The 22,302-nt window shown below is 42.0% G+C and overlaps 1 protein-coding gene across 1 annotated transcript in view; it reads left to right on the forward strand.

Moving 5' to 3' along the window:
* The window catches only part of LOC148039842 (uncharacterized), a 96,056-nt gene that overhangs the window by 71,266 nt on the left and 2,488 nt on the right, over positions 1-22,302 (forward strand). The window lies entirely within an intron of this gene.

Here is a 22,302-nt window from a genome sequence, read left to right on the forward strand (position 1 = left end):
ATACTGGCTTTTTTGATAGGGAGGGATGAATACAACTCCTTCAGCATGATGGTGCATGCCCGATCCTTGGACAGCTATGTGCTATTGTGGGTGCCTTCTATTCCTTTACTCCTCTACCGTGACTTTGCTTCTCCTCTGGTACATGTATTGGCTTGGGGAGGGGACATTGTTGTCCTCTAGTAGCGGAGTGACATGTGTACTTAGGCTAGAGAGGGACCATGAGTGATAGGTAGGCGCATGCACGCGCGTGCGCGCACACACACACACACATGTATGTATGTATGTGTGTATGTATATATGTGATGCAATTTGGACCATTGGTGTTTGGATTCTACTAGGTATCACTATTTAGTGGATTCAAAACCTTGGAGATGGTTTGACTCTGGGTCCATGATGGGATGCTTTCACAATGAGTGTGATTAGCTCCTAATTGGATCTCACATGAGAGGACACTCTAGCGAGATGGCTAGAGGTGGTGGATTTATGCTTCATGATAGGTTGACGAGCATTGTTTGACCGTGTAGTATGAGAATGATTGTTGTTACTCTTCTACAGGGTTTGTCTATGAACAATATCTACATAGTATTTTCTCCGAGGTGTATCTAGCATTGGCTAGTACACCTAGTGCTGGGGTATTCATGATGCATCTATTGTCATTGTTTTTTGTACTAATGTGCTAATGGTTTTTTACATGTCTACATCACTATAGGTTTATTGTAAATATCACCCATGATTTGTGAAAGGTGTTAGCATTGTATTTATTGAGCATATCATGGGCTTTATTTATGTCTTTTATTGGAACATTTATTAGGTCATGTTATGGAAACGTGCCCATTTTAATTATGGCTGACCCACTTCTGTGACTTTGGGTTATAGATATGAGTGCTCCCTCTCCCATTGATTATGCTGTCACATGCAGTTCTTGGAGAGACGGGGAAGAGAGCCGGAGAGCCTATAGAGTGTCCCCTATAGTATTGCTTATGTATGCTTATGATAGATGTTGTTGATCGTGTTTTCTTGTCTTTCTTGTTCATGTTCATGCTCTTATTCATCTTACTTAGTTATGCTTTTGCTCATTGTGCATTCTCACATGTCTCGTTTAACCTCCTTTGTCATTCTCATAAGAGGGCTAGCAGTGCATCTTGTAGTTCTAGGGTTGGCAATGTGTTAGGGGGAAGCTTGGAAGGTGGCAGAGGACCTCCAGCCCCTATCTAGCCACAATCCCTGCATAGCCTTGCTAAGAGTTACCAAGCTGCTTGCATTCACAGTGTTTGCCTTTGAAGATCTGAAAGGCCATTTGTACTGCTTAACAAGCATGTGTCTAAGGCATGGGGTGGATAGAGAAGATGCCTTTTTGTCCATCTCCCCCGTACTTTGAAAGGGCCTACTAACAAATGGTACTTCCAATACTCAGACTAACTGGCAAATCCTTAAGAACTGATTTGTGAAAATTTTCCTTCGGTAGAGAGAACCACATAGTAGAGGAACTCAACAACTTAAGCTGCAAGGACGGGGAATTGGTACCAAAGCTCAAAGGGACTTCTTGATCTACTAATGGTCCATGAAAGCATTGCCTATCACTAAATAAAAGATCTGAGAGACCCTTGAATCTACTACCTCTTGGAGCAACTTTAGCAATTGGGGCTAAAGCTAGAGGATGCCTCTTAGCTGTCCAAAGCAAGTTATGGAGAACAAGCATGGCTGCCAAGAAGACAGTGTGATGAGCAAATTAAGGAAGGTGCTGGAACCTCAAGGGTAGACAAAAGCAAGGTGGATTCCACCTCACTATAATGCAAGCATCAAGGACCTATTGTGAATGTGAACTGATGTAGACACCACTTCAACTTGAAGGGTATGAGACAAACCTCAATGCTTAAATATGGAATGGGCAATCTCCAACATTGCCCAATTTTGTAACTCCGTGATACCATTCTCGGATGCTGCATTGGTATTGGAAAACTCCATCTACATCCCTGCTGCCTATACAAAACCTGTCAAACTCCTTAGGGGCAAACTCTCCTGCAACTTTGGCTTAAACTCCTTGAACCCTAAAGGCGATTTCTTTTCAACAAAGAACTTCCACTTACAAACTTGAGAATAGACCTCCAATTTTAGCTTCAAAAAATAGGCCCATATGCATTTGGAGAAGTCATCTCCCACAAGCATGAGGTATTTGGCTTTCCCTAGGGAAGTCATGTGCATGGACTACACAAGTCTATATGTACCAACTTCAAGGGAATAGATGCCCTTTGAGTAGACGACTTGGGAAAAGGCACACAATGTTGTTTGGCACTCAAATAGCTAGGCATAGAGAAGGAAGGTTGGAATGGAAATTAAGCCAGCCCTCAACCAATCCCTTCTAAGAAGCCTATCGACTAGAGTCAAAATTAAGGTGCCTATAGCATGCATGCCATAAGAATCCAAGTGCTAAAGAAGATAAGGGGTGCAATGGATGTGAGCTTGTGGAGCTTACCAAACCATAGAACAGCTCTAGATGTGGCATTCTTCATTGTAACCTTCTATTGGGTAAAGACTACACATGTCCCCATCGAAGTGAGGCCATGTACAGATTGAAGATTGAAGCCTTCTATCATGAAGATATAAAGGACTTAAGCTAAAGAATCTTGTCTATCATGAAGAAACGGGATGGTGTCCACACCTCAAATAGACACTAATGAGTTACAACGATGGTGATTGTGTTCCATCAGCCATGAAGGTTGTGGATCCAATCTCAATGATACGTCATATGTGAAGGTGCCTCACAATCCACAAGCCAAGGCTTCTCTGATAAAGAAGCTAGGGTGGTATCATCAACTACATAGAGATGCACAAAGATTGACTTTGTCGTTGTGGCTAGTGTAGCCATGGAATCCTTCGCTCCATCCTTCACACCAAGCCAAAGATAGGGGTACTTCTTCCGATGCTTTTTCTTTGGATGAGTCATCTTTCCATAGTGTGAACACTTGGGATGACTCTTGGACTTATTGTCCTTCTCCTTCAATTTTTACGGTTCTTTTACTTTTGATTGCCACCACATGATGATGCACTAGCAACAAAGGCATGATTGGCTATTTTACTCCACTCCTTGTCATAGGGATGTGAATATTTAATGCTTTGCTTAGTGTTTGGTTTAAACATTAATTAAATTTACACATGCGAGGTGCACACGTGATGTGTAAGTCAGTTAAGTCACAATGACAAGCTTAGGACCCCAAGATGTTAGTGGGTGTCAAAGGCAAAAGTTGTAATAAGTTATAGTGGTCATGTGATATTAGTTATACTGGTTAGGTATGAGGTGGTGTCATTTATACTCAAGAAGTACTAGGTGTTGCATGGTGTCAATTTTGACCTAGGGTATTTAATTAGCCATTAAATGCCAATGGTGACATTAGAAACTAGGAATTAATTAATTAATTAATGCTAGATCAAGGGCTAATTAATACTCTCAAGACCAATTGGGAGTTGGAATGGCCTAGCCAATTTAATTGTGGATGGGCACATTTAATTTTGTGGGCAATGATGAGATGAAATTAATCTCTAGAATTATTAATTTTGAAAATTAATAAAAAGGCTGAAAATTCCATTTGGAAGGCTGCCACTTTGCAAAATCTTCCCATGCAAGCAAGGGAAAGGTTGTTGGAGGCTCACACTGTCTCATTCCAACATTGTGGAGGTTGGGAGAGGAGGAGAGAGTGCTTCTGCTGCAATTTTCCAGCCACTGGAGACTGTCAAGGATAGCTGATCAGGAGACCATTGAAGGCAGATGACAGCCCCTGTAGGCTGTCTACAACTAGGCAACAGCAATTTTGGGCCCCACAAGGGTAGGCAACTGCATGTGGGGCTCCTGTTGATGGTAGATTACAGTCATTGAGCCATTTCCAGAGCGGGGCAGCAGCAAATTTGAGCACTTGGTTGCGATAAAAACCCAAAATTTCTCTCGTCAGCTCTCTCTTGTCTATAGTGTAGACCCTAATTTACAGCATACATTAGTGTTTTTCAGCCCCTTGGGTTCCATGCTAGAAAATTGAAGGCTTAGTACGTGAAATCAGCAGTTGGAATTCAAGGAATTGCCAAAGATTTTAACAACCATCCATCCCTGTTGGATTTGTAGCTAGATTCAACCAACCAAGGGCCAAGTGAAGGCCAATCCCCTGTTTGATCAAGGGGCAAATTAGATTGAAGGCTTGTTGGTCGTTTATAAAAGCAAGTAGCATTTCATAGTGAAGGAGATTGGAGTCTCAATGTACTTTATCCAATTCTAATAGAAGCTAAAGAAATACCTCGAAGGGCACTAGTTTTTGGGGCCAACTAGGTGTCCAATGTCCAAGATTAATTCGGGAACATTTAAATTTCAGTTTATGTGAGTTTTATGCTTGCTGTAATTAGTGCTCAATCGGGTCATTTACTGTCCTTTTGAAGAAGGGTGGTTTCACTCCTTATGGTGCAACTTGCTCCAATATCATGGGCACACGCCGCACAAGCCATTCCCATATGATGGTGTTCCACACTCTGGAGGTGAAGAGACTAGCATAGAAGGCCTTATACTTTGGAGACAGAAGATGTGACAAGAGAGTTCAATCATGGCAGCTCAAAAGTACAAATCTTCACATAGGAAACTCTTACAAGGATTCTAGCACTTTATAATGTACTTGGAAAGAGCTTTCAAATGATACCCATAATCCAAGATCCCTAAATTTTAGGTGTAGAAATAGTACTAGAATCCTTGTATGAGTTTCTTGTACGAAATAAATATACACATTGTACAAGCTTTTCATGTTCATGCCATGTAAATGTCCATTCTAGCATATCTAGCCCACACTTCAAGGAATTGATATTTTCTGTGTGCAAGTTAGACCCTTGAAATGATTGAGATCCATCATAGGCACCCAATCCAAGCATACAAGTAGAAGTGGATCCAATATGGGTATCATCTGAAAGCACTTTCCAATACATTACAAACAGTGCCGAAATCCTCATATGAGTTATCTATGCAAAGATATGTGCATTCTAAACTTCCAACATGTATATGCACATTATACAAACTCTTCATGGTCATGGCATCTTGCTAATTCTAACTATCCATTTTGGTAGATCTAGCCCACATTTACAAGGCATCAATCCTTTCTATGTGTGAGTCAAATCCTAATATGATTGAGTCAGGTCCTTAATCTAGTAATATAGGTAGACGTGGATACTATCTTTCTTCTAACCCAGTGCATGAGTCCTCAATAACCTATGACCACTCATCAATGGCCCAACTCTAATGTACTTTTCTAGATATCTTTAACTACAAAGGAAACAAATTTGATAAATTATTGAATATGTAAATTAATGAAGAATGATACATGTTCTTTTTTTATTGTATTATGACATTCTTCCTCAAGGGTCTAGTAAAACAAAGTTTTGCATGCAGCATGAGAAAACTATCTATGATTGTATAATGATCATGCCATTGATCAAGAAACACTTGATCAAAAGCTCTACTAAATTCTTTATTTTACACATAGTGCTCTTTCATTCATCAAGGTTATAATAGAATAGAATAGGCTTTTGCAACAAACATTAGCCATCACATTCTTCTCTCCATCCACATGAACAACTTGAAAATGGAACATGGATAAGATCCATCTTGTGTGCTTCTTTGATAACCTCGACTAAGTGAATAAATATCTAAAGAGATGATGTGTCTGTATTATGAAAATGGATCCAAGAAAATAATGGAGTTGGCCCATCTTGGTGCTTCTCTGATATCCTAGACTAAGTAAAGAAATATCTTAGAGTCTAATGATTTGTTTTTATTGTGAAATTAGCACAAAAAAAAGGGCTTTCAAGTAGTCAGAGCATGAATAATTATCAAAAGCTTTTTCTCATAAACCTGCAAATTCTTTTTCAGCACCATGCAATATCCTATTCTTATAGCCAAACCATCCTACATTAAAAAACACCAATGCTATTCGTACATGCATCACATAGAACCATAAACATTAAATGCTAAACAAGTAAAACCACAATGGGGTATGTATTAAATTTTTCTTGAGCTTTTCAAAAGCTGCCTTTTGCAATTTAGTCAACCAAAACTAGGCTTCTATCTTAGTCAGAGCATGAAGGGGTCAAGAAATCTCTACACAATAATGGGAATAAGAACATACTTCTAAGAAGCTGTGAATATCATGCATAATCTTGAGATAAGTATCATTTCTTATTACATCCGCGTTCATTTGATCCATCTTCATACCATCTTTAAACACAATGTGTCACAAAAAGTGAATATCATCCGAGAAGAATTCACTCTCTTGCCATTGATGACTAAACCATTCTTTTTAAGTATCTTACACATTTTGGCCAAATGCTCCTCATGATTCTTCAAATATTTGGAATGTGCAACAATATCATCAAAGAATGTGCCAATAGGTGTGTGATAAGGACAAAAGGTCTAACCCATCACCTTGTAAAAGGTAGCAGGAGTGTTCGCAAACCCAAGGGTAAGACCAAGAGTTCATTGGGCCAAAGATCATCCAAAAGTTAGTCCTACATACATCCTCATGTTTAATGTGATATCCACTCCTCAAGGCGATTCAACTAAAGACTATACATCCTTGAAAATACCGAAGATATTATCAATCCTCAAAATAGGAAAGTGCTTCTTGATAGTATTCTTCTTCAACGCCCTATAATCAATATGTATGCATCAAGAACCATCCTTCTTCTACATCAGTAGTATTTTTTGTTTTGTTTTGTGAGTCAAGTACGCATGATTAGGTTGTGCAAACTCTACCAGAGGGCCAAACCCTTAAGCCTCTAGTTTTGTTAGACTATGTTGCTTATTTCCACTCCCTTTAGTTGATAGCTCCGGGGACTAGCATTATCTTGGCGACTCGATCTATAGGAGGGAGGAGGTGACGAGACAGATAGAGCAGATTTGGACCAAAGAGTGGGACCGGATAGCAGAGGAGGTTGCAGGGGTCCTAGCCGAGTCGAGTAGAATCTGCCAAGAGGCAGCTATACAGGCCAGGCAGCAAAGCTGGGAGGAGAGAGCACTCCGGTGGGACCTTGCAGCCATGCAGAGATTATTACAGGAGGCACCAGGGGATCCCACCCTCCACGCACAGGAGATGCGCGCGCGAGCAGTCATTGCTGGGCTTGAGGACAGGTGTTCGGAGTTCTCTTTCCGAACCTCAGCAACCTTCTAGGTGCGGAAGAGGGACACGATGTGCAGGGAGTTCTTCCAGGTGCACTAGCCTCGCACCGCAGGAGAGCAAATACGCAGTCTTCGGGATGAGTATGGGAGGACTCGTTCTAGCCCAGACGAGGTGATGGAGATTGCTACCGACTATTACACGCGCCTCTTCTAGCAGGAGACAGCTTCAGCTAGAGAACAGAGATGTAGACAACAGGTCTGGGATCACATCCCGTCCCTCGTCACAGGGGAGATGGGATGCTCCCTCCTAGCCCCCTTCACAAAGAAGGAACTAGAGGAGGCTTTCCATACATATGATGGGCGGTCGGGAGGGGATGACCCTTCTAAGGCCTTCTTCACTACCTACTGGGAAGTGGTGAAGGACCCCCTACTGATGGTGTTCCAGGAGATTTTCACTTCAAGACAGATGCCAGGGAGTCGTTTGGCAGGCCTTATCAGTCTTCTCCCCAAAGGGGGAGACCGGTTGGAGCTTTCCCAATGGAGACCAATCACCTTATTGTCAGTGGCCTATAAGGCACTGACAAAGATGATTGGTAGGCGACTACGCCTTGTGCTTCTAGACATCATCCATGACACATAGATAGGCTTTGTCCAGGACAGGAGCATCCTAGACAATGTATTTATCTTCTTTGAAGCGACAGAGTGGGCTCAGCACAGTGGGCAGAGACTGGTCGTACTACTCTTGGATTTCAAGAAAGCTTATGACAGGGTGGACTAGGATTTCCTAGAGGGCACCATAATGAGGTTGGGATTTCCCTAGGTTTGGATTCACGGGGTCTTTGCTCTTTACAGATCGGTCACCAGCAGGGTTCTCATAGGCAGAAGGCGAGAGGAGGAGTTTCGGTTGGAGAGATCGGTTTGATAGGGCTGCCCCCTGGCCCCTTACCTATTTCTATTCTTTGCAGAGGCGATGTCTCACTTCCTCAGGTCACGCGTGAGTGGATTATGCGGCCTTCGACTTCCAGTGAGAGAGGAGACTGAGTTGTTAGACTCAGAGTATGCAGATGACACAACACTCTACATAGAGGACGATGAGTTGATGTTGGAGAGAGTGAGGCTGGCTCTTGACGTGTTTTGCTCTGCACCGGGAGCGAAAATCAGCTGGCGAAAGTTGGTTGGTTTCCTCACAGACCTAGACTCTAGCACGGAGTGGGATGTCCACCTGGGATTTAGATGGGTGAGCAGAGGGCAGACCGTCCGGTACCTAGGGTTCCAGGTGGGACTCGACATCACTCATGCTGAGTAGTTTCTTCTTGTTCTTGATTCTATTCAAGGGAAACTGACCTACTGGGGCACAGCTTGCATCTCACTAGCCGACTGAGCCTTAGTGGTTAACGAGGTCCTCCTAGCGACGGCCTTGTATATCGCCTCATGTTGGTGCTTCTCCTCTTCATGCGTAGTGCAGCTTCGTCGCCTAGTTTGGAATTTCCTTTGGTTAGGGTCAGATGGTTCCATGGATTCCAGGGCCAAGGTGGCATGGGCGACCATCATACAACATTTGTCAGAGGGAGGGCTTGGGATCATAGACCCAGAGTATCAGAGTATGGTCCTCTTGGGTAAGCTAGTTGTCTGAAACCTCACACCAGGCGGGCAGACTTGGAAGGTCTTATTGTAGGAGGGCCTTCAGGACTGTAGGCCGAGGCTAGGTGGTGAGTGGAAGCCGTCCTTGAGATGGATCTTTATGTCAGCCCAGATCACCTCCCCCCGATCGCCTTTCCTACGCAGCTTACTCTGCGTGTGGCAGGGCCTCCGTAAGGCCCTAATCCAGAGCCCCCCAGGCTGCCAGGAGGAGATAGACCGTTAGTCGGTGATCTGGAACCCCAGGTCAAAGATCGGGAAGGGGCACAGATCAGCGAGTGCCTCCACATCCAGTGGGCTGGTTGGGAGATTGGCCCGGCCCGTACCATCAGGACATGGCGGGAGGTGTACAGGATGGCGGACGAGGAGGTACTGTAGCGAGTATCAAGCTGCCAGAGAGGAGTGGAGTTGAGAAGGGAGATAGACGCAGCAATACCTTAGGAGTGGCTTGCTCCCCCGATACGAGAGCCGATAGAGCTCGGGGAGGTATGGGCAGCTAGGTTTTCACCAGCAGGTATCCCTCTACAGGTGGCAAGTAGAGTGGGCGGCACCCCACAGGGGAATTTCTTCGCCGTTCAGGAGGGGGAAAATCTGGCCCTTGATAGAGGGCACCAGGATGAGGGGACAACTGCCCTTTCGTGGAGGAGGATTCGGGTGGTGGGCCTTCAGGGGAAGACATGGCGACTAGACCTCTATGTCTTCTGGAAGGAGCTTAGGGAGTGGCGCCTTTGGATCTGGGAGGGCAGACCACTTAATGAACTGGAATGGGATCCAGGAGAGTGGCTATGACCGGCCACTGCGGTTGCCAAGAAACCACCCAGGTTCCTAGAGTACATTGCTAGGATTGGCAGACACGTACTGATACAGGAGGATATGGATTGGGCGCCGTCACGTAGGAGGCACTGGGCGGAGCACAACATCACGGAGCCTTTCCGACGGACTTTTTGGCGTTGCCTTTGGGATAGTTGGAGGCCGAGGAGAGTGTCGTATTTCTTATGGCTGGTGGCACATGGAGGCTTGGCGGTGGGAAGTTGGCTTGCCACCATGCAGAAGGAGAGATTTTGTAAGTGTTGCATATAGCAACCTCTGGAAACCCCAAAGCACTGCCTTTGGTCATGTGAGGAGGCGCAGCTCGTGTGGAGAGGAGTATGTCACATCCTTCGCTGTATAGCACCCAACCTTGAATATATCTCATGGGGAGCTTTCTGTTGGTAGGCAGTCAGCCAGGGCCGTCACCTTCCGTATGAGACCAGGATGCAGGACATGATATTCATTATCGAGGCAGGGTCGTGCGTAGTGGTCGGTTTGGGGCTTTACCCGTCCACTAGGTATTGGAGCCCACAGCAGACCGCTGGAGGTATGGGAGCTCATAGGGAGTCTTACTGGATGGCATATCTAGAAGGCGTGGTGTCAAGAGGCTTTCGGCAAAGAGAGACTTTTAGTACATGCAACCTTAGTAGAGCTTTGGACCTCCATTATCCACTCCCTCTGCGGCCGATGATATCAGGTGCAGGGCGAGTCCAGGGCTCGTTAGGAGCTCCGTTGTCATTTCATGCGCACTTGAGGCGGCCAGGACCTATTTTTGTGATGCAGGTAGGGTGTCTCATTTGGCGATACACCTCTCTCTCCCCATGGCTTCTTGCTCCCATCCCCTCCAGACCATCTTGAGAGGCTTGTATAGGTGATGTATTTGTGACTTTGCATCAGCTCCAGCTAGTCTGTTGAGCATGAGCACTCCGTTGTAATCAAATTTTTTGAGTAATATAATCAGCCACATTTTACTTGCAAAAAAAAAAAAAAAAAAAAAAAACCTTTGTTGGTTTGAAAGCCCCTTATAGGGATACTTTGTCCTGAGGAGATTTACTAATAGAATTTTCTTATCTCTGGGTAAAAGAAAAGTTGACAACTAACAAGTTTGATCTTGGAAAGTGTACAATTGAACCTTCTCTTATAATCAAGCCCTAAGAGGCCCATAATTGGCATCCATTAGGGTAAAAAACGCTTTTAAAAATACACTTTTGTTAATCAGGGATTAAGAAAAGGACGGAGTTTGCTACGTATGCAAGAATATGATATTCTTGTCTCCTTTTTGGAGATAGTAGAGTCCGCTTTGTGATTCTCTCCTTCTTTTTAGCCAAAATCTTCAAAGTTTGATACGTTTTGGTAGTCTTGAAGTCCTTATTTACTTATAAAATCTGAGAAAGGACAGGATAACGATGTTGTGAAGTTAATAATGACTTTTTTGAAAATCGAGAGCTCATTACTCTTTTTAATATTCCTTTTTAGTTCATTCACCTTTCTCGGTAAGCCTCTTTCTTTGCGAATTCAATCTAAGTATGGCATTCAAAAGGCGTCCTTCTCGTTTAGTAAACTCTTGCACCGTCTATAGCCAAGGAGATGATGAAAATTAAAAGCCAAAAACCTTTTGCATAAACGATTGGATTATCATGTTACCCTCTTGCAAGGGCTCTCACAAGGTGAAAGGAAGAAAATGAAAGGATATAAAACATCACTGGAAGGGATGTGTCATTGCTTTCAAAATTATGCATGAAGGGTGGTTTGTCAAAGTGCAACATGTTTATATGGCCAAGGATATGCACTTGCCTCCAAACGAACGTATTTTTCAGCAAACACATTGTAAGTCGAGTTGATAACGTATGTAATATTTTTTTCATTTAAGCAAAGTACTAATAACAAATTCTTGGTTGTCGATATATTTCCGTCAACAAGTATTGAATGGCAACCTGTGGAAAGCTTAAGTGGAATCTTTCATGCGATTCATAAGGTGTTGCAGACATTATCTATGTTGATTAGACTGTGGGTTCTTTTAGTGAGAGAAGGGTTTTTGTATATTATGCACAGTATGTGGTTCCCTCTAGAGAACGTATATATTGACATATTGAGGATTTGCCATTACCAAGTCTTTTATCTCTAAATTGGGAGATTCTTGATTAGGCAACGATACACAGCTTTAAATTCAAAATATGTTAGGATATTAAAAAATCCATGATGGTTGAAAGGATTTCAAGAAGAATACGCGTGTCATGGTTTATACCCTTGCATATCTTTGTGGCGTGCTTCAAAGATAGCACATTTACAAAGGACAAAGGTATCTTGGCTAAGCAGAAATTTTGTAGAAGAGGAATTGGACAACATTCTAGAAAGGCTTTGGAAATCTAGAGAGTATAACTATAAGGGCGATACCATGAGGTGTGCTATATGTCCCCAATCCTTTTCTTTGTGTTATAACATCGCACAACAAACTCTTGCTTTGGGCTTCGATTATAGAAGATACAAATTTAAACTAGGCATTTAGATTCCCTTGGATTCTGATACAGATTGCATGCCTTTCAAACTTAAGGCGCAAGTTATAGCACATGAAGAAGAAAAGGAGGTAAATGTCACTTTCAATTGGAGTCTAAAGGATGTAAGGGATACCTTGGAGCTGCTAGACAGCACATCCCCTAGATATAAGTTTAAAGTCAATGGTAAAACAATTGGGAAAAGAGCTGAACGTTCTTTCTCTTGTATGAGTTGTTTGCCTCCCACAATTGTAAGTTTTGAGCTATAAATATGAAAACTATTATTACATTTACATAGGATAAAAAGCTTTTCATTAAATCAAGAGTTACAAAATTGAAGTAAAAATATAAAAGGATGCAAAATAACAAAGGAGATTCCTCCAAGTTTTTGTTTGCATCTATTTATATTCTTTTGTCTGTGGTACCTTCTCATTCTTTGGCATTGTAACTTTTTCGTCGCTTTGTGCAAAGATCTCTAGTCTCTTTACAATGGCTTTTTTCTTTGGTTGTTGAAAGAATTTGACTTTGATAAGGACTCTCTTCTCATCAGACTGAAGAGGAGATGGATGAGACTTCATAGGAAAAGTGTTGGTATTCCTTTCTTTTTGGAGTTTACCTTACTAGTTTTTCCAGATGACTTGCCATTACCCTTGCTTTTACTCTTAGTTGAAGATTTTTGTGGAGGGGAGTCGGGATTGATCTTTGTGATTGCCCTATCCAAAATCAACTCAAAACATCACTTCTTTATCCACCACATATATGAATTAGGGTAATCTTGGCACTGGGAGAAGAAATGTAACGAGTTGGTAAACTCAAAAAGGGATCCCTTAAAAAACAAATAATATAAAAGAGACTTATATTCACCTCACCTATCTTGACCATCTTTGAATCTATTGTCTTGCAGACATTTGAAATCGCTCTCCATCCACAAATATGTGTATCACTTTACAAGTATGCTTCTTGTTGGAGAAAGTTATATGATTTTTTAGGATCAATAATATCCTCATATGTGATGCCCAAGAAGGTAGTCACGAGCTTGCCTACACCGCAAATGGAAACATGTAACTAAAATAGACAATCAAATAAAATAAACAATTAACTAAAAAGCAAGCAGTATTTCATTCAACACACATTTTTGCTTGGCCTTGGATACCACTTAGAGAGTTCATGAGGATAATTTCTTTGGTGAGTATATCAATATATATATGACTCCAATGTCCTCTGTAAAATGAAATGTTAGTAAGCAATAAATACAACAAAGAAGTATATATTAATCCTTTTGGAAAATTGTATACCTTTCGACGTGAGAAAAAAAAAAAGGTCGTTTGTAATGGAATTGGACGCTTTGAAAAATATTGCTATGTTCAAACTAGATCTCGAAAATAATTCCATTGATAACAGTGGATCAACAATAAGTGTATTTTTAGAGATTTTTTGGTTGAGAGAAGCGATCAACGCCCTAAAGCCAATAGCAAAAACAAAGGAGTGTTACTTGCAATGAACAACACCATCATTCCATATAGTAAAAATTTTGAGAGTCAAAATGCCTTACCTTATGCAACAATAGATTACAGAATCTGACAATTGAATATCTTTTTTAACTAGCATGGACTTGTCCTCAGGAGATATGCTAAGATAGTCCTCTTTCTTAGAAGTGTAAGAAATATCGACAACCATTTGTTCATACATCTCACCTTTTCTCTTATAATTGACAAAGTCAAGTATAACGATTTTTCTCTTGCAAACTTCATCCTTAGTTTCTATGACCTCTTGCAGTTTTTCTTGTTGGACAAACTCTTACTGTGACGGGGTCTTTGTTGGTCACATCATTGATCTTTGGTCCTTTTGCTTTCCTGGATGATTTTGGCAGAACGCTAAGGATCTCAAGTGCTTTTTTATAGAGGAGGTATAGATTGGAAAATCTCCCTTATATGTAGATTTGTAAGTCTTTAGATGTATGTGAGGCATTCTGCCATATTTCTAAAGACAAACACGACAAGGTGGGTTCAAAGTCCATTAAATGCATCTTTGTTAGATATGGTAATGCAGGTGAGACAGTCTATTGCCTTGGGGATCCACATACTTAGAAGGTTATCCACAACCATGATGTTGTGTTTTATGAGAGGACAAGTTGCATAAGCAACCAAAGCTAGTAATTGAGGTACAAAGGGTGATCTCTCAAGGGGGAAGCCTCTTATTACCATACAACCAACCATAGTTAGACAACCTATAGAGCTACTGATGATGTAGTGGCCAAGTGCTTTTTTTTATCAGTAGTGGGCAAGGGCCTCAATACCTTGTTGACCCTATACTTGATTCTGTTGACCATACTAAAATCTTTGTTCATCAAGGTGATTCTATGAGTATGAGCAGTAGCAATGTAAGCATCATTCATAAAGTCAATAACAATGTCTTTAGCTGCATCCAGAAGACAAAGAATCGCTGCAAGCTATCATTTCTTTTGCATGCCAATTTTAGTCGACACTCTTGATAATCTATCAGAAATATTCTTGATAACTTTGATGAAAGCTGTCTTTGGAATGACATGCTATGTAGCTCTTTGGGCCTTCCTTATCTCACTAAAACACTTTTGGATATAGTAAAACCTAGACCTTCTCATTCTCCTTGGCTTGGAAGGCTCGCCTCCATGAGTAGAAGAGGATCGAGGTTGTTCAGTTGGCTGATCAAGTGCTCTAGGGGAGGTTGGAAACTTGGCAGTTGTAGGAGATGACTATCCAACAAGATCATAGTGTTAGTCACTAACCACATGGAGCTTGGCTTGGGCAAGAGGAGAAGACACAGTCTTTGCACTTGATTGCTTTGATTGCATGGTAGGACACTGAGGAAAACCAGGGATAGGAAGAGGGAAAGTCTGTGGAACCTTTGATGGCCTTGTCTCTTCCTCCAAGAGACGGCAGTCTGACAGCAGGGATGGCAGTCTGGCATGATTGCTGACGTGAAGAAACTGCTCTGAAGGGTCACGTTTCTGCACATGGGGACAGCCGTTGTCCTGTAGGGTCAGGTCCCTACGAAAGGAGATAGATACTGTCCTAGAAGTTGCAGAGGTATTGGTAGTCATTGAGGGGTCTCTGCAGGGTCAACGTGGGGCTGTGCAAGGTACAAATGCAAGCACACTGAGTGGATGCCTTGGACTGCGAGATGGCAGAGAATATTGATGAAGAAACCAGTGGACATGAGACCAAACTTGATATACAACCAATTGGGCTAACCACAGGAGGCACTGCATCAGAAGGGTAGTACAAGATCCCCACTAATGACGAAAAGTTCTACTACAGACAAAACAGAAGGAGAGCTCGTGAAAATGCCACTCCCACAAGCGCCAAGCGCGATGGACAAAGATGCAAAGACTGATTGCAACAAATGGTTTGGATGGCATGAAAGCCCTCATAAGAGCTGAGATTGCAGCAATATGTATGCCAATGATTGTCAAGGTATCAAGTGACATGAATGCAATGCATGAAACATGGGGAAAGGAATTGAATGCTAAAATGGATGCAAACCTGAAAGCATGCATGAGGGTGTATGGCAACATGCAACAAAAAGTCATGAATGACATGGATGCAAAGCAAAAAAATATATATGAAAATTTGTAGGAGACATTAAGGAAAGAACTAAGTGTTGCTGTAGAAACAAATGGGAAATCATGCTCTAATAGTTGGAACGATGCAAAATATAAAGAAATCAAGTCTCACTTACAAATAGATATGATAGATAAATTGAACATGGAAAGGGATGCTTGGAAAGCAGATATGGATGCATTGAAAGTTGACACAAATGCATGCATAGCAGCTAAGGACATAGAGATTGTTGAACTCAAAAGGCAGTTAGAGTCATGTAAGAATGAATTAGGGACATACAAGTCAATGATGGATGCACAAACAACAATTCCAGACGCACCAGAATTAAAGAAAGAGGTGGAAAGTTTAAAAAAAGACATGTACACATCGGTGAATGTGGAAGAGGGAGCTCAAAAGAAAGTAGAAAATGTTTAGCAAACAGTGAAGAAAATGCATGATGGATTGAGGTAGTCAAAAGAAACAAAGGGATGCCTCAGAACAAAGTAGAAATGATGAATGCAACACTAGAGGAGGAAGCAAAGAGGAAACTCCGCGCATTGCGTGTATGTGTGGTGGGATGGGCTAAAAAAGGAAACCCCCAAAAGGATGCAAAAACACTTTGTGCTAAGATGGGTGCAGACGAGACACACATTATGGATTCTTGGAGGATAGGTGATCCAAATGACAAAAGATGTCAGATCCTCATGCTGAAATTTGAGGACATGGGTAGAAAAAGGGCCTTCTTATCAAAGAGAAAGGCTTTGAAGGGTGAAAAGATTTATCTTGATGAGGATCTCACACCCGCACAGTTGGAGCACAGGAGGGCTAGCATGCCAAAAGTGTTGGAGGCACGTAAAGAAGGCAAGTATGCTATGTATAGAGATGGCAAAGTAGTCATAGCAGAATGGAGGTCACAATGACGGTACGAGGCCTATGAGGTGCTAAAGATGTCCCTTTGGAATTGTAATGGTTCAATGAGACTTGATGCAAGTTATTTTGAGGATACTTTTCGTGGGTAGACATGGCTATGTATACAGAGACACATCAATGTATAAATTCTAGATTACTGGATGTTGTGGGATAGAAATGAGAGAGCGTCTATAGACCTCAACCCCGTAGACCAGGAGGAACCAAGGGGTTAGGTGGGGTGGCTATTCTTTATCATGAGAGCCTCCAAGACATGATTCACGTGGTGTCACAAGATGTGCATGCTGGATATATGTGGGTAAGGTTGAGGATAGGGCACCCGAGGGATCTATATGTTGCAATATGTTACTTCCCACCTGCCTCTTCAACATTTGCTCTTGGGGAGGGATCACCATTTGAAGTACTACATGAGGATATTATGAGATATGCAAGCAGTGGGGACATACTTGTAGTGGGAGACTTTAATGCTCGAACAGGAAGTGAGCAGTCCGCCTTCTATGATACTGAACATGAAATGTTTAAGGAATTGGCATTGGATGAACTAGGGCTTGTTAGGACATCTCAAGATAAGGAGGTGACAGCATATGGATCCCATTTGCTAGCTTTAGGAAGTGCTCACAAATTGGCTATATTCAATGGCCTATCAAGCTGGCCGGGGGTGGATGCTTTCACTTGTTGGAACAGCAAAAAAGGGGCCAGCTTTGTGGACTATGTAATGGGCTCCCCAACATTAATCCCAAAAATTAAGCATTTTGAGATATCTGATAAGCCGATTGGTATAGCAGCTGACCATGTGATCCTAAAATTTACTGTAACATGTGGTTAGAGACAAGAAATATGCACACAGTTACACACTTCCCACATTATGAATTTCTAGAGCAAGCGTCGCATATCTATAGTGATGCAATACGAGATGGCTTAAGCCAGCTAGACCAACATGAACCACTGGAAGATGTCACTAGATCTCTAGCGAAGGTTTTACATGTTGCAGCTTCAGAGGCATTCCCATGTAAGATGGGCTCTATATAGCAATATGCATATATACTGCCTCTTAAAAGGCTTGGTATGATGATGAGTGCAGACAGATTAGGACCCGCCTACAGAGGGATATTACACTAGAGACATGCGTACACAAACAGGCAAGGAATATCTTTCGCTGTCTTGTGTGGAAAAAGAAGAGAGATTATTTAGCCAAACTAGAGTTAGAGAAGTATCAGCTCTTTTTGAGCAGAGACTGCAAGAAGGCATGGAGGAAATTTCATGGGAGACAACCCCCAATTCAGTTGACATCACCTATGGTATGGCATGAAGATGCTAGGGCATTGTATGATGTTCCATCAGAGGAGCAGATACCCTGTCCATCAAACTCTAGGCCAACGCAATGTGGTTTCTTTATGGAAAAGATGATCAGATATGCCATTTGGAGGTTGAAGAATGGGAGAGCACATGATCAAGATAGCCTTGTGGCAGAGCATTTTGCACATGCATGTTATGCACTGGCCCTTATCTTGGTGAATCTATTCAATAGAGCCGTATGTGAGGGGTTTCCAGTAAGTTGGTGTGATCACACAATAGTGCTGATTTTAAGAGTGGAGATCCATTGGTTGCTAACAACTACCGTACTATTATGATTGGCCATATGCTAGCGAAGATATATGCCTCTATTGTGGAACATGAGAAACAAAGAAAATACGGTTTGCAAGACAAGCTGGCTTCTACCGCGGATACAACACGCTAGACCATATATTCACACTAAGGGCCTTGATTGAGGAGGGACGATCACGGAGGCAAAAATTCTATTGTTGTTTTGTGGATTTTCACAAGGCTTTTGATACTGTACCACGTGCAAGACTCATGCAAAGGTTGCGAGCCATTGGGGTCCCAGAGGATATGCAGGGGTGTATTTATGCATTGTATGAATTTGTAACAGGGAGAGTACGAGTGCCTGGAGGTACAACAGACTCAGTGTCTAGCACGGTTGGTGTAAAGCAAGGCTGTCCCCTCTCTCCTTTGCTGTTTGGACTGTACATTGATGGGATTTCTGATTGCATATAGAGATGGGGTGGTATGGGAGCCAACTTGGCTAGGGTACTGATACCAATTTTGTTATATGCAGACGATATGGTGCTCATCTCAAATTCACCCGAGAGACTAAAATGACATCTAGATGCATTTCATGTGTTCTGTGAAGATAAAGGTTTCAAGGTTAATCTTGGAAAGACTAAAATTATGGTCTTTAACACCTTGGCAGCTGGGTGACACGTTCAGAGCATCACTTTATGTATGACAGTTAGCCTGTGGAAATGGTTAGACAGTATGTATACCTTGGGGTCACTTTCAAAGGGCCACAGTTTTCATGGAAGGAAACTTCAAAGGCTAGGCTTGCATGGGCATATGCAGCTTTGGGTACTCTAGAGTGGCAATGTGCACACATACAGTTTCAAGAGCCTCGTACCAAATTGTGGCTTTTTGACACTTTAGTTATGCCCACACTACTCTACAGAGCAGCCATTTGGGGCCCAAGCCTTTATCATACTAGACGGATGCCACTTATGGACTGTGATGGACTGGAAGCACAACATTGTGATGGTTGGGAACATATGGAAAGACCGTTGGTCATGATGATAGCACGTATGATAAGGGCAAAAGCCTCGGTACCACAGGAGATCATCCGAGCAAAATTGGGTGCTGCACCCATGGTAGTTGAGGCATTATTCCAAGCAATTACTTTCCTCTAGAGGATATGGCAGCTCCCTAGAGATCAAAATTGGGTGCTGCACCCATGGTAGCTGAGGCATTATTCCAAGCAATTACTTTCCTCTAGAGGATACGGCAGCTCCCTCGGTACCATAGGAGATCATCCGAGCAAAATTGGGTGCTGCACCCATGGTAGTTGAGGCATTATTCCAAGCAATTACTTTCCTCTAGAGGATATGGCAGCTCCCTAGAGATCGATACCCTAGACTAGCCTTGGAGTCTTCAAGATAGCTTGCAGCAGAGGCAGATAGACAGTGTTGGTATGCACATATGAGCATGTGGTTGAACTTACATTGCATGAGTACAAATAGATTGTTACCGTTCAATTACAGCCTTGATTGCCCTACTTTGAGTCTCAGTTGTACAGAGCTAAATAGTGTGATTAAAGCAGACAGTGGAGATAGGAAGGACTTGGTCCAAGCCCCCTTTCCCATTAGGCACGAAAATGGCACAATACCAATGCCACTTCTTGCAACTCTCTCATGATGGTTTCATAGTGAGGTCGAGATACATGGATGCTCAACTCTCCCATGGATTCCGAGTTGCTATTGGTCAGATTCGCACCTCATCACATCAGTTGTTGATTGAGACAGGTTGATGGAGCCATATTGCAGCCAATGACCTCGATGTGCTAGCTTTGTGGATGGGAGCCAGAAACGAAGGAATACTACATTTGCAGATGTACTGTATACTATGATATTTGAGGCCGCTATCATTACCTCTTTAAGGAGGGTTTTGGACCACTTAGACGGGTGATGGACTATGAGGACCAAAGATGTTTGGGTCTTTTCTTATTGGAGCTCTAACGGCGCAGAGTAGTATTGTTATAGGATAGGAGGCGACCCCAGCCTCATCCACCCCTCCAAAGAGCAGTTACAAACTCTTTCAGTGTAGCTGAACCCCTAGCTGCTGCCACCCCAAACACTACATCTCCTACTGATAGGCGTCATCGAGGGACATCATCAAGCGGCATCACAGTTGACAGAGCTATAGCATTACGCAGAGCACGACGCCCTAGAGTACCTACTCGGCGACATAGGCATGCCCATATGCGTCACATTCGCATCACGATTGCTCATCACAGATGTAGATTGGCACGCTGACTCAGTCGGAGGTAGCTTGCAGAGTCTTGGTGGATTCCATAGACTGAGGAGGAGATACTCTACGCTCTTTTAATATTTTTAAACATAGTTTTTTCAGTTTTTTTTTCAGTTTTTTCAGATTTTTCAGTTCTCCATACTTCTCATACCTCTCATCCCAATCCACCATGTAGACCTACACATTTATCTCTATCTCTTCTTCTCTGATGAGAGGTGATGATACCAGTTGTATTGGTAATGGTCATATATACTTGGTTTGGCTTGTGACACGTGGCATTGATACCACGTAAGACAGGGCCGGTCATATATACTTGGTTTGGCTTGTGACACGTGGCATTGTATTATTGGCTAGGGTTTGCCACGACCATCCACGTGGCCATTCATGTGGCAAATCACCTTGGTGTGTATAAATACATGTAACAAGGCCATTCATGTGGCAAATCACCAAGGTTTCATTGTCATCTTGAAAAATACTATGAATTCTCAAGTTTCATTGTCATCTTTAGTATTCATTCTTTGAAGTCTTTGAAAAAACCAATTGAATAGCTCCTCAAGAGCATTGTTTTTTGTAACTCCTTCTCCATGTTTTGTGCTTTGAAAAAAACTTGTACGTGCTTGATAGTGAGATTTTTCCATGCCTTGGCCGCTATAAGTTGCTAGGGGGCCTTGCTCCTTCACAAAGTAAGGCCCATGGATATGAAGGATATGTTGCAAATACAAGAGAGTAACAATCATTTAATACCATTGAAAATTTTATCAAAGAAAACTTGAATTAAATATTCTCTCTTATCGAAAAAATGTGATATTCTTTTCTCTCTATGCCTCCTTTATTGCTTGAACAAGATTTGTAATCGAATATTTGAACTCTTTTAGATATGTGTATGTGTCTTTTGTTGCTTCAGGAGCTTTAGAAAGATATCGATGTGTCTTCAACCCTCCATCTTTACAAATGCAAGTCACGGTGTGCTTGCAATGTTTGTCGTTATCCCATATAGTTCTCTTCCATACTCCCAAGTAATGCTCACTTCTTTTCCTGTATGTTTTCTGAAAAAGCGTTTGGTTTTTGAGCCTCCCATTGAGACATCAGCCAAAACATCTCTTGTTTTCCTTGAAAGTCTTAGATTTTTTCTTAAGTGAACTTGATCTCTATGAAAACCCATTTTGGAGAGTAATGCCTCACATTTGTTAATACACTAATCCGATAAAGACAAGGGCTTAATCGAGAATGCATAGTCGAGATGTAACCTGAAAAGTTTGTCAATTATTCTAATCTCTGCATGTAAAGTACAATTATGAATATTTCTAAGAGGAATTGAAAGAATGGGATTCCATATGTCTTCTTTGTTTTTGAATTTACTCAAATCTATAGTCTCCAGTTGGGGCTCTTCTTGCAAGGTGCAAGTTACTCCAATCTTTAGATCCAACACTTTTCATGCAATAAATACAATGATATTTTGCATTTGTCCCATTACATATTTCAAGCATACATTTGATAGTTTTTAAGTCAATACTCATATGCTAGTCCATATTAAAATTACCAATCTCATTAACCACCAACATTTTTTCTTCACTTTGACATTTAATAATGTTTGGAATATTTGTATGAGTGAACAACCATTTCAAATGTGATGATTCTCAATTGGTACCTGAGCTACACCAACCCACTAAATCTCCATCTCAGACTTAAACTTATGCATTGGTGCTTGACCCCCACCATTGTTGTAGTCCAATACCTTGTTCATGATGCAAATACTGACTCTTTTTATCTTTTGTTCTTTTTTAATCTGTGCTTTATCTAACTTAATTGCAAACTTCAAAACACCACGACATTCCTCTATTGTGAGTTTATACATGTGAACCAT

The sequence above is a fragment of the Lygodium microphyllum genome, chromosome 2 (genome assembly GCF_053477565.2).
Source record: "Lygodium microphyllum isolate KBCC chromosome 2, Lygodium_microphyllum_v1.1.10, whole genome shotgun sequence".
Taxonomy (NCBI): Eukaryota; Viridiplantae; Streptophyta; class Polypodiopsida; order Schizaeales; family Lygodiaceae; genus Lygodium; species Lygodium microphyllum.